This window comes from Cibotium barometz, chromosome 10 (assembly GCF_041138505.1).
Source record: "Cibotium barometz isolate CiBa-2024 chromosome 10, ASM4113850v1, whole genome shotgun sequence".
In the NCBI taxonomy this organism is placed as follows: domain Eukaryota; kingdom Viridiplantae; phylum Streptophyta; class Polypodiopsida; order Cyatheales; family Cibotiaceae; genus Cibotium; species Cibotium barometz.
The window spans coordinates 13,742,726-13,756,591 of NC_141055.1; positions in this window are offsets into that span (position 1 = coordinate 13,742,726).

The window sequence follows — 13,866 nt, forward strand, 5'->3', positions numbered from 1 at the left end:
TAAAATAAAAAGAGGGCTTACTTCTTTTTTGTGAAGCTAAAGGAGAGGATTAGTGTAAGACCTACAAAAAATAAGATCAAACAAAGTGATTATTAGTAGATTAAACAAAGTGAGCTTTCATAGAGTCGTAGAGCTTGCAAGAAGCTTATACATGAGCTTTATGCAAGCCTATATGCATAGGATTTATGCATAGAGCTTGCAAGTCTATGCATAAATCTCTAAGATTTATGCATAGAGCTTACAAGTCTATGCATAAAGCTCTAAGCTTTATGCAAGAAGATTCATGTATAAGCTTTATGCAAGCCTATGCAAAAATCTCTATGACTTATGTATAAGCTTTATGCAATCAACCTATACAGTGCATAAAGCTTGCAAGCTTGTGCATAAAGCTATAAGATTTATGCAATCCTATGCATAGATCCTATGCACAAAGTTTGCATAGAGCTTGCAAGAACCTTTATGCATAAGTTGTACATAATCCTATGAATAAAGTTTGCACTCCTATGCATAAAGCTTACAAACCTATCCATAGGCTTTATGCATAGAGCTTCATGAAAGCCTATGCATAAAGCTTGCAAGATTATGCATAAGATTGCAAACCTATACATAGATCTTTATGCAAGCCTAAACTAAACCCAAACTCGGTACCCAAGGGTGCAGTAAACGTAGAGAAAATCATAAACAATTAAAAGAAAAAGAGGGATTACCTCCGAAGGAGAGGATTAGTCCAAGACCTACAAAACATTAGATCAAAAAAAGTAATTAGTATATTAAACAAAGTGATTACAAAGCTTAAGATTAAACAAAGTGGTTAGTGCATTGAGAGAATTGAGAGCTCTCTGCATGCTCTATTAATGCATTGAGATCTCTATGCATGCATTGGGAGAATTAAGAGATTTATGCATGCTCCATACATGACTTGAGAGCTCTATGCATGCACTGCAAGCTTTATGCTAATCCTAAAAACATAAATACAAAACCCTGAAAGCTCTATACATGCTCTATGCATGTATTGATAGCATTGAGAGCTTTATGCATGTTTAGAGCTAACCCTAAAAGTATAGAACCCAAAAAAAAAATCACAAAACCCTAAAAGCCCTAAAAGCATAATAGAAAAGAGTGAGCTCTTACCTCAAGAAGCTAGGGTTATGGGTTGTTGACTTGAATAAGCCTACACAAAATAGCAACACAATAAAACAAAAAGTTAGAAAGTATACTTTATTTTAACATATGAGAAATCAATAGCATAAAAATAAGGTGGGTGTCTTGAACACTAACCCTAATATAAACTTAATAGAAAACTTGTGGTTTATGAAACCCTAACCCTAGCTTTTACATATAATGCCAGGTATAGAGCTCTCTATCAAAAGCTTTCTATTGGAACTTCTACGTAGAAGCTAGGGTTAAGTGTTATGGGCTATCGCATCTCCCAAGAAGGAACTCACAAACCGTTAATGGGAGAAGCAATAGATACAATAATTGTGGGTACTTACCAATGCTTTGAGCTTGTGTTCCGTGAGGGTCCCCAAGCTTACTTTTTAAGCTCCACTCCTCCGAACACCACCTCCACGCTATAACTGCAAAGTTGCTCATACCACGAATGCAAGGCAATCAACCTCTCACTCTCTCACACAGATGAATATATGAAAGAGGAACATATACTAGAGCACACACTCATACTCTCCCTCTCAAGAAAAAGCGCAAGAGTTCTTGTAGCACAAAGAGGGATTATGTGTTTCCATTATGAGATATTTCCTTATATATAATTGGCCCTTATTCGTACCTGGGCGCCCAAAACTAACTAAATCCTTGGTTAGCTAGTATCTCATAATGTACAACTTCTATAGTGCCTTTACATAACACTTATTAATGTCCTGAATTGGAGGAGCATCTTTGTTAATCCAAAATGGGATTAACATCCCGCTCTACCTGATGTAGGTTCTATCCTCATATCCTTTTACCGAGGTTGAAAGACATGGTCACTGAACTCATGTTTGTAGAAGTTCTGGCATGATTGAATCTTTTTTAGGGTTCTTCTGAATGCTGAGTGGAATCTAGAACCCAGTGTCGACCATGTCTTCAACTGTGATATGCATGTATCCGAGAAGACACCGTAGTAGGTGATGATAGTACAACATCATTCCTCTTTCATTTGTCCCTGTGTTCATGTCAAAGAGGAGTTTTTCTTATTCAAATCCATCACACCTATCCCCTGGTTGATCGATAAGGACTATGATCAACTTCAAAAATCTGATTATAGGTTCCAAGCTCATATCCAGGTAAGCATTTTTTGCCTTTGACTTGCAATATCTAGAAATTTTGATGGTGAAAACTACAAAAAATTATATCAAACATGAGAATCCCTTCGCTGCTTGTTGGCATCATGGAATTGTAGTGGGGTGAGCCTCTGCTTTATAGGCATGTAGAGTGGATCAACCCTTTGGGTTGTGGGGATCATGGGTACTAATGATTATACTCGAAAAATGTTAGATACTCCTTACGCCACTCTTGTTGTATATTGGTATCATCTGTTGTGATGTCCATGTATCCCCCCCTTGTATGAACTAGATTTGCCTTACGCCACCTGCTAAAATAGTAACTAATCATGAAGGTAACAATCTAGATCTCCAAGAGGTCTACTAGGTGGGGGTTTGCCAGCTTTGTATGCTTTGCCACATCCTCCGATTGGTAACAACTCTGTTAAATCTGGTATCGGTGTGCAGCGAGGGTAAGGTACATAAGACTGCCTTCTTGATTCCACTACAAAGTAAGCATCAGGCATGATCCTTCGTGTGTGGGTTCAAAAGGAGTGATTTGAATCAACACCTTAAACATGAACTTTGGCTTTAGAAGTGGATTTCCTCTTCTTAATAAATCCTTCATATTTAGCAGCAACTGTTAAGGACTCAAGGATAGTTATCAATAAAATCTTCAATGTGATCTTGAGGTTCGATATTACATACCTCATCAAGCGGCCATGGTGGTGGAGACAAGTTTGGTGTGCTGGCATATCCTCGGGGTCTAGAGGGTTAGTGGAAATATCAATAGGAAGATAAGGTAAGTGAGATAAAGTGAATTTTGCCTCGGATTGGTTAGTAGGAGCTACACTCGAAAAGGGGTTTACTAATTTACTTGCTATTGAAAAGAACACGGGATAAATAGGTGAGATTGAGGAACCTTGTGTCTCTTTGTGACCCTCTCTTGAACTTGAGGGTGGGTATTTTGGTTTGTTAGTCTTCATAAATTCTTGGAGTTCTGTTATATCTTCTATTGTTTTATCAAGATATACAATATGTTGTTTATCAAAATTATAGACCACGGTGGTGAGCATAGACTCTAGATGTTTATGGATATTTTGATAAAGATTTATAATACCATAAGGATAATATAGAGAAGATTCAAAAAGATTAAGATGTTGATGGATATTATATACTTCTATCCATCCATGGCTTATGACCCATTGATAACTTCTTGCAGTAACCTTGTAGTTGGCGGGTGTTATTGGGATATCATCTAGCATAAACAGGTCAAGTTCATCAACATTGTTATCTAAGATGTCTGATTGTTGTAACACATGGCACGAACTATAGAGGTTGAGCACTATTGGATGTAAAGGAGAGAAAACGATATTAGCGGGGTCAGTTAATACTATATCCCCTGAAATAATTCCCATGATGATGGTGGGATCGACATGTCTTTCTGTATTTTGATGGATTAGTGTAAGGTCTCCTAGGCTAAGGTCTTCTGTGAGGTTAATCTCATATTGAAGGAGAGAGAGTGTTAGTGTAGACAAAAACAATGTTAGTGTTTGAGGAGGGGCCGAGGAGTTACCGGCAACGAACCTATCTCTGAGGCTTGTTTGATGAGGAGTTGTAATTCCTTAGTGGTTTCTATCCTCTATTGCATGGTGAGTTGACATTCTAGTTCTTGTATCCTTGCATCCTTTGTGGAAAGGAGACTGGAAATGGTAGCTTCTCAGACTTCTCTAGTAGGGCCAGCTCATTGTATCTTTCTGTGGCTTCTTCTGAGTCCCTTCTCGTTGTTGTGACCCTGTACCCGAGCATCTTCAATCAGTTTTAGTAATTTTGCTCCTTAGCTATTGATTTACGTGTTCCACCTTCTTTGCTTGGATTACCTCATTTAAGGCTTTTAATTTGTCAGCCTTTGCTCTATTTAGCTGCTCCCTTTCAATTTGAAGGCTTACCACCTTTTGAAATAGTTCAGAGCAACAAGCCTTTTACACAAGTTCAGGAAGAGGACGAGGTAGAGGAGGCCGTGGACGCGGCCAAGGAGGGGGCCAAACAGGTAATCAGAATTAGGGCCATAGCAGCAGCAGCAGTAACAACAGTCCTCCCAGAATTCACAACAACAACAACAACACGCAGTGGAAGAGGCCAACTCAGAGGTAGGGAGAGTCAAAGAGGTCGTGGAAATTGGCAAAGGCAACATAATAATACACGTGGATGCTTTTATTGTGGTAAGCATGGACATGTGCAAAGGCATATTATTATAAGAAGCAGGCTGACATGCAAAATGGAAAATTGCAGCAAAACAACTATGCATCCTCGAGCAGAAACAATGAGGATAATGAAAGGTTATTTGTTATATGTAGCATGTCGTTAATGCCATGTCTTAAAATATTGAAGCAGCACATAAAGATGATGTATGGTACATTGATTCAGGTGCTTTGAACCACATGACAAGTCATGGGGAGTGGTTCAAGGAGATGAAAAACCTTGAAAGACTAGGTTTTGTGGAAACAGGGGATGACACTGCTCATCCAATTGCCCATGTTGGAGATGTGCCATTGTCTATGCAGGATGGCAAAGTGAAGTACCTTGCAGATGTACTTCATGTTCCGAACATAACAAAGAATCTGGTTTCAGTTGGCCAGATGATTGAGCAGGGTTTGCAGGTTTGGTTTAATCCTGATGGTTGTTATGTTGAAGACTTTAAAGACAAGTGCAGGTTGGTTGCAAAAGGCAACAGAGTGGGTAGAATGTTTACATTGAATGTAAACATGCCTGAAGTGAGTGCTGCGATGTTTGCAAATGGTTTAGGAATTTTTGAACAGACACAAAAATTTGGCATAAAATAATTGGACATACGAATGTGCAGAGGATGAAGTCTATACACAGACTAAAGGAATTGTGACAAGGCTGCCAAAGTTTAAAGTTGAAGGTATGTAAAAAATATGTGAAGCATGCCAATTTGGAAAGCAAACAAAGCATGTATTTCCACGTGACAGAAATGTGAACAGAAATGCACTAGATGTTGTGCATTCATATGTATGGGGTCCTACGAAGACTATGTCTATGGGAGGCTGCAGGTATTATGTGACATTTATTGATGACCACACAAGGAAAGTGTGGGTATACTTCATGAAGGAGAAGGGTGAGGTGTTCACTCATTTTCAGAATTTCAGAGTTATGGTTGAAAAGCAAACATGGAAATATGTAAAGTGCCTAAGGTCAGATGGAGGGGGAGAGTACTTCTCCAATGAGTTCTCTAAATTTTTGAAGAAGAATGGTATTCAGAGACAGTTTACATGAAGATACACTCTACAGCAAAATAGAGTTGCTGAGCGAAAAAACATGCACATTGCTGAGATTGCACAAGCATTGATGGGAGAGAAGAATATGCTGCATAGCTATTGGGATGAGGCTGTTTCTAGAGCAGTTTACATCATGAACAGGACTCCAACTACTACAGCCATACATGATGTAACTCCACCAGAGGAGAGGTTTACTGGCAGAAAACCTGATTTGTCTCATCTAAAAGTCTTTGGATGCATTGCATATGTGCATGTGCCAAATGAGCCCCTCAGTATGCCTGACATTTTTGCAGGGCATTCTCATGTTGATGGAGAGTCTAGTGGCTCAGAGATGAGCCTTGATGAGGATCTTGGGATACCAGCTATGAGAACACCTGGTGTCAAGAAGGCTGTGGAAGCCATGAATGCAAAGCTGCGAAGATCTGGGAGAGTGAAGAATCTTATGCAGAGGTTTACTTATGATGGTTATGTGGCACATCACTACTATGCATACATGGCAAAAGTTGTATAGGTTGTAGAGCCCACATGCATTGATGAGGCTGTTGGAAATGTGTGTTGGGAGAAAGCTATGGATGAGGAGATGGATGCACTATATGGAAATGAGACTTGGGATTTAGTGCAATTGCCTAAAGGCAAGAAATCCATTGGATGTAAGTGGGTGTACAAAGTAAAACATAACAGTGATGGAAGCATAAGCAGGTACAAGGCTAGATTGGTAGCCAAAGGATATGTGCAAACATATGGCATTGATTATGAGGAAACTTTCAGCCCAGTTGGCTAAGATGGCAACAGTGAGAGTTGTGATAGCAGTGGCTGCATCAAAGCAATGGTCTTTACATCAGATGGATGTAAAGAATGCATTCTTGCATGGGGATTTGCAGGAAGAGGTATATATGTTGCAGCTACCTGGCTATGAGGATGTGAGTCACCCCGAGCATGTTTGCAGGAAGGTTGAAGAAAGCCTTGTATGTCTTAAAACAAGCACCAAGAGCATGGTCTGAGAAGATTTCTGAATACCTTATCACTATTGGCTTTCATGTAGCCAATGCAGATTTCTTGCTGTATGCGAGACACAGTGATAGAGGGGTTGTGCTTGTTGTCATCTATGTAGATGACTTGATCATTACGGGGGACCATGATACAGAGATCTTTGATGTAAAGATCTTGCTTAGACGACAGAAGTTTGAGATGAAGGATTTGGGGGAGCTCAGATATTTCTTAGGCATTGAGGTGATTAGGTCACCACATGGTATTGGATTACTACAGAGACAGTATGGCTTGGACATGTTGTCCAAGTATGGTATGACAGGTTGTAAGCCTATCTCAGTGCCATTGGATCAGAATGGCAAGCTGAGTGATTCAGGAGAGATTTTGGAGGATTCTACTATGTATAGGCGCATAGTAGGAAGCTTGATCTACATGACGATCACCAAGCCAGATTTGAGCTATGCTGTTGGGTTGGTGAGTCAGTTTATGCAGGTTCCTTGGAAGCCGCATTTGGATGCATTGAGATGCATACTGAGGTATGTATGCATTGAGATGCATACTGAGGTATGTGAGGTCTACTTTGCATTGTGGACTATTTTATGAAACTGGGACAGAGATATGTGTACATGGGTACACAGATGAAACTGGGATAGAGATATGTGTACATGGGTACACAGATGCTGATTGGGCTGGTAGTATCTCAGATAGAAGATCTACTAGTGGCTTCATGTTTTCTTTAGGGAGTGCTGCTGTGACTTGGAGTAGCAAGAAGCAGCCTACGGTTGATCTATCCAGTAAGTACAGAGGCCGAGTACAGAGGTGCTACTATGGCAGCATGAGAGGTAGCTTGGTTGAGAAAGCTACTTGCAGATTTGGGTCTATTAGTGGTGGATAGACAAGTTGTCATTTTCTGTGACAACATTAGCAGTATACAGTTGGCCAGGAACCCAGTTTTTCATGCTCCCATGAAACATATAGAGGTTTACTACCATTTTATTAGAGAGAAAGTATTTGGCAGAAGATGTTGACCTTGTTTATGTCAGAGCAGAGGATCAAGTCGCTGACATCTTCACCAAAGCATTGGGTACAAAGAAGCTCCGTAGATTCAGGGCTTCGCTTGGTGTACATGAGATGGAGTTGAGCTCGAGGGGGAGTGTTAAGATATCGAGCTCATCTAGTGAGGCGGTGGACACTGATGACCCGCCTGGGGGGATAGGCCCCACACTTACACCACTGGCATGGTTGGTGAGATCATGGTTGGTGAGATGCGGCCAGTGGGATGACAGGCTGTGTGACAGCCATTCTAGAGACTGGCATAGTTATAGCGTCATCTCATTTAGTTGGGTTCACACTATAGAGAACCCTAGTATGTATTTGGTTGAGTACCTTTTCATGTGTGTACTCTTATCTTTGTATATGGTGTGTTGAGTGTTGTGTGAAGAAGAAAAAGATTTTTAGCCTCTCACCTTGTGTGTTCTCTTTTAGGGTTTTGTGAGTGTGTGTGTGCTTCCAAGATCTCAAGCTCTCTTCTCCCCTGCATCTTTTCAGCTACTTCATGAGATAACAGGTTTGGTGGGTCATGATTATCAATGAGAAGTGGGATTAGTGATGTAGATTTTGTAGGACAACTAATTTCAAAGGTTCGGTGCAATGTTATTCCTTTTGAGGGCTTAGTGTGAACCTCATGAAATAGCATACTGCTATTTCACGAGTTAAAAGGCATATGTACTTGTGAATCGGTTTTGAGGGAAGAGATGATCATTTTTACATGCATGGATTGTGAAAAAAATAACAAGGAAAGGGGATGTGACAAATGCAATCGATTGATAAGATACAAATCGATTTATTCTATACCCGCTATGATTTATTCATATGAATGAAACAAAACAAGGGTGGAGAATGTGCTCCTACCTGAGAGTGATGGTCACCCAAGCAAGGAAAAATGAATGCACACCGACACAGACATAATTCAGCCGACAATGAAGATCGATGTAGACTAATAAATGCAGCAAGATCAAATGGAGTAGGTCGACAAACAATGCACAAAAAAGGGAAGAAAAAGTATTAATGATTTGGTCATGTCATCCCAGCGTCCAGCTTATGAATGCCACGTGTCATCTTGTGACGATAGGTGCAGGGTTGGTGACCATTTCACGACATGAAGTGCAAGAGTCGGTTCACGACATGAACTATTTTGAAATGTCTCACAGTGTGAAAGGGTTCTGATTATTTCATGGCGTGAAGTAGCCCAGACCCTTTCATCAAGGCATGAAACTGCTTGTTCCCTTATGCATCACTACAACATATTAGGGGCACAAAAGCACTTTTTTGTCGGGATGTCAAGGATTCCTTTCACTACTGTGCAATAGAATTTCGCTACCTAGTAGTGATATTTCGTTGCTCAGCAGCGCTTCTAGCAGTAAAATTTTGCTACCCCCCCACAGCATTTATAGCAACAAAATTTCGTTGCTATACTGTGATTTTGCTGCTGAACAGAGAAGATAGCAGCAAAATTACGCTGCCATTTTTACTGCATGAAATTCTTGAGAGTTCTTAGATGTTGAATTCTGAAAATACATGTCAAATGCACACATAAAATGATATATAGTTTTAAAAAATCATCCATTAAAACCCTTGGGGCCATGTTTCAAGAAAAAAAAAGATAGTTGAAAACTTTTAAGAAGCGAAACAATGTCAAGATCATGAATCTATCCCATTTTGTAATAAATCTATATGTGTTGCTTCATCAATGTCTATATCTAATGAAAGCTCAATGAAAAGATGGGTTTCTATATCAATATCAATATCACTATCATGATCCAATGAAGCATTTTCATGATTGATAGGTGACTCAACATCTTCTTCCGATTGATGTTCCTCACGCTCTTCATCGTCCCCGTCTAAAATGTTTTCTTCATCGGCTTCTTCCAATGAGCCGATTCGAGGTAGTACTTGCATCTCATCTAGAGATTCGGCCTCCACATCTTGATCTTGAAAGATATGTTTTGAACGAGTGGAAACTTGTATAACATACCACCACTTTGGATCAATTCGATCGGCGTGAAACACAACCTAATATCACAAAGAAAAAGGGTTACACTTTTATTATACTACGTCAAGATTTAATTTGGGATTGGTTGGGTTACTAACATGTTGACAGTGTTGAGGTAGTACGAAGGTAGCTTTCTCATCATTCCAAAACTTGTTGGAGTCAATTTGGAAGAGCCCATTTGGATGTTTCTTCACGGTTTCTTGAGCACCTCTACATATCACCTTGAACCATTTGACATCAAAGATGAATAGACTAAATGCTCTAAATCCAACCTCAAGAATATCCTGAATAGTTCCACAATACTCAAGATTTTCCTCTATGACATTGGTATCATGTCTAATGGCTCGACTTTCTTGCTCAAAAGTTGCCATCACACCACAGTCAAATGTGTTTCTTTTAGAATCCAAATGCTCCATGCAAAAGTGCCTTCCCTCTGACCATATTGCATTATATAGTTTGTACTAACATTAAACAAAAGCATGACATTTAGTATATATAATACATTAAACCGTGGTGAGATAGAGATGAAGAATGAGGGTCACATCCTTTTGAATACTCATGCTCTTCTCTTGTGATCATCTCTCCATTTTGTGATGCCATCGATATTGCCATACGAAGCCATTCTATATTGATCACATTTTCTAGAGTTTCCAAGCTAGGCAGGAATAACAAGCATCTATTTGCTCTCCCGAGAGATCTTCTCTCATCCTTTCGTCTATTGATTGAATCCTTGTATCTTCCAATCCACTTCTCCATGATGGGACTATTTAGAATGCATAATGTATTCACCTTGTGGCATAATTCTTCATCCAATCTTTGTTGCCTTCCTTTTCCCTAAGGCACATTAGTGATTAGTTGCTCATCCTCCTCATTTCTCCATAATCGTGGCATGGAAGGATCTATGTGAGATAGATGTCTTGAGATATACACAAGAGTCTCTTACATCAACCATCCCTCTGCCATGCTTGCTTCTCGCCTTGCTCTTTGTCTCACAAAGTCCTTCAAGGTTTTCATGAACCTTTCAAGGAAAAACATCCATCAAACATGAACAACGCCACACAATGCCACTTTATCAACCAAATGCACCACAAGATGCAATTGGCTAGTGAGAATTGTTCTAAGAAAGTTGTCCTCGATCATACACACTATCTCAATATCATTGATGAGATGAGCCATCTCAATGGATTTAGAATCTATCTCGCTTTAAGAATATGTACCTACATACATATAGCAATTATGTGTACTATTTACCAATACATAACCTGTGAGCGCATGAGAATTCACAATAAGCAATATAACTTAGTGAATTGAAGAGGAAGATTCATAACTCACCAAGATTCCCATTTTGTAAATAGTCTCTCTCACCTTCTTGTCTCCATAACCAACTATAGAAATCGGAAGAATAAACTATGCAGAGAAAAAAATGGAAGTTAGTATATGAGCTTACAAATTATGTACCACCCACAAAGAGAAAATGAGAAAGCGAATATTTATATACGTGTAATATCTTGTGCCAATCATGTGTCTTGAGGCCATATAATTGTTCCTCTCATTTCTTTTTGTTCTTTGTGAAGGCACCCTTCAATGAATGCATTACTCTCATTGGTGTACGAAAAGAGGTGATCACACTTTTCACCTTATTGTGCTCCCTCTTGGTGGTTAATACCCAGGGTGCCTTTGGTAGGACTATTTTGCCACTCTCACTTTTAATTGGCCTTGCACTTTGAAGGCATCCAATGTTTTTTAAGTCATCCCTTGCACCCTTTGTATCTCTTTTACCAATTAAATGGTCCCAAGTATTTGTTGCCACATTCTTGAAGATATGCATAGGATCTAAGAGATGATTGAGTGTCACACTAGTATGGAAGATATGCATAGAATCTAAGAGATGATTGATCTTCATGTCACACTAGTATGGAAGTCGAAAGAAGATTGAGTGTCTAGACATCCCATTTGGTGGTGGATTGGGAGTGCTTCTCCATGCCTCAAACCAATCTCTACCTCTCATCACAAGTGGTGAGACATCATGTGGCACATACTTGGGATGTGAAGGAGGAAGAAATTGATTATTTTTGTTATACACCACCTTCTCAAGTGTAGAGGGTCTTTCCCAAACAAGTGATGGTCCGTAAATCGGACATGCATGATGTTTGGAGGTTGCCAAACCTATTTTAATTGAGATGATTGAGATAGAGATATAAACTTAAAGTTTAAAGGCTAAAATTTTATGCATATAAGATTCAAGTAGGTAGGTGAGCACTCTGAAAACCCGGGATAGTCATGCATCGTCTAAAGCAAAACTCCTTTCACCTCCCGCCTCACACCTATTTATTGGCCTTGAAACGTCATGTACTTTGATACCTCGCCATAGTGTCTCAAGATCCTCAATCAAAGGCTCGAGGTACACATCCATGTTTGCCAACTTATACTTGCTTAGTACAAGGAGAGCAAGCATGATATGACCTTTCTTGATTGCCACCCATGGAGGGAGGTTGTAATTCACCAATACAATAGGCCAAGTAGACCATGAGGTAGACTTGAAGCCACATGGGTTAACACCATCCATGCCCAAGTAGACCATGAGGTAGACTTAAAGCCACATAGGTTAACACCATCCATGCCCAAGCTGAAAGATCCCTGTCCCCTCCGCGCAACGAATTCGGGGGTGCTAACAGCGGAAGTAGCACTTCTTGTGTAGGGTTGAGCCTTTCACTCGGGGCCTCGCCCACGGATATCTGGACAAGAGACTAATCCCTCGGTTCTTCCAAAAACCAAACCCGGCAAAACTTCCCTCGCCCAGAAAGCACGGGCGATTCCTCTAGGATATTTTTATTCTAATGTAGTCAAGAGCCTTAACTAACCAAACTGATCCGACCGAACCCGTATAAGTCACATGGTCAGATCAAGGAAAAGACTTGCACATGGATCATAGAGACCAACCCTTTTTTCCTCATGAGAGGCACAGCCGTTGATTCTTTTCCATAGAACAAGGACTATCTGGGATTTACTTCATCTATCGTACCATAACAGAATTGAGTCTCATTTTAGGGATCCATCAATCTAGCCTAGCCCCATCGAGTCCTATGGGTTAGCCAACTGCCCACCAACCACTGTATAATGATAGGATCCATTTAGGAATTTGGTTATGTTTTGCCCCAGGTACCAGGGAAAAGAGTTCCCAGGCCCCCTAGCCGGCGCTTCAAGCAAACTTCAAGATAGTCACACCACTTACACACCCAATATGAAATTGCCTATTTCACATATTCAGCTATCTTTAAAACAATCTTTTAATGAAACCATAGTATCATTGATCATAATCCTCCAAAATATCCAGGTTGAATTCTAATTTCCAATCATTCCTTCATCGATGTACCTATGGCATCATTGGCAAACCAGAATGCTCACGACCTGTCCACTCAGGGGCCTTTTCGATAGTTCCTAGCTTATAATACCCGGAAATATATTCACTTATAAAAATCCAGATGGACTCTCCGTTGAAGATTAGCAAGATCAACCAACAGATCCATATAAAAGAGCCATGGACTCATCCTTTGAAGACTAGCAACAAGGACAATCAACCAGATCCATGCCCGAGTTCAAAAAACAACTCTAACTCCTTGTTCCATTTTCTTCCTCCGATGCACGTGTGGGTATCTTCGGTGACCTAGAGCCCGAGCACCGTATGGTCAGCACCCTCTAGGATCCTTCGTAGGTCACCTAGAGCTTCACTCATAGGCCGCTTCCTTGGTCCCTCATCCACTGTACAGGAAGCTCACCATTTAAATCAAACCAAGGCTGGTCAAGACCTCGGCTGAGACCTTGCTATGCGAGACGTCCTCCATTGACTCTCTATCAGCAGCTATTGCAACTTTATCACGTAGGTCTCCATGACCTCATTCACAAGATGGTCAAAATGCTTTCCCAACATTCTTGACATAAAACAATCATTTAAAAACAGGTTTCATAAATACAGTTTCTAATGAACTCTCATCTTTCCACATCGTTCCACCTCATTTCTCGTTATTCCACATTCTATCATATGTATTCCCATTGTCCATCCATTCTCATCCAATCATATCATATTACATCCAATCACATCATATTACATCCATTCTCATCCATTCTCATCCAATCACATCATATTACATCCATTCTCATCCATTCTCATCCAATCACATCATATTACATCCATCCTCATCCATTCACATCATATTACATCCATTCTCATCCATTCACATCATATTGCATCCATTCACATCCATTCACATCATAT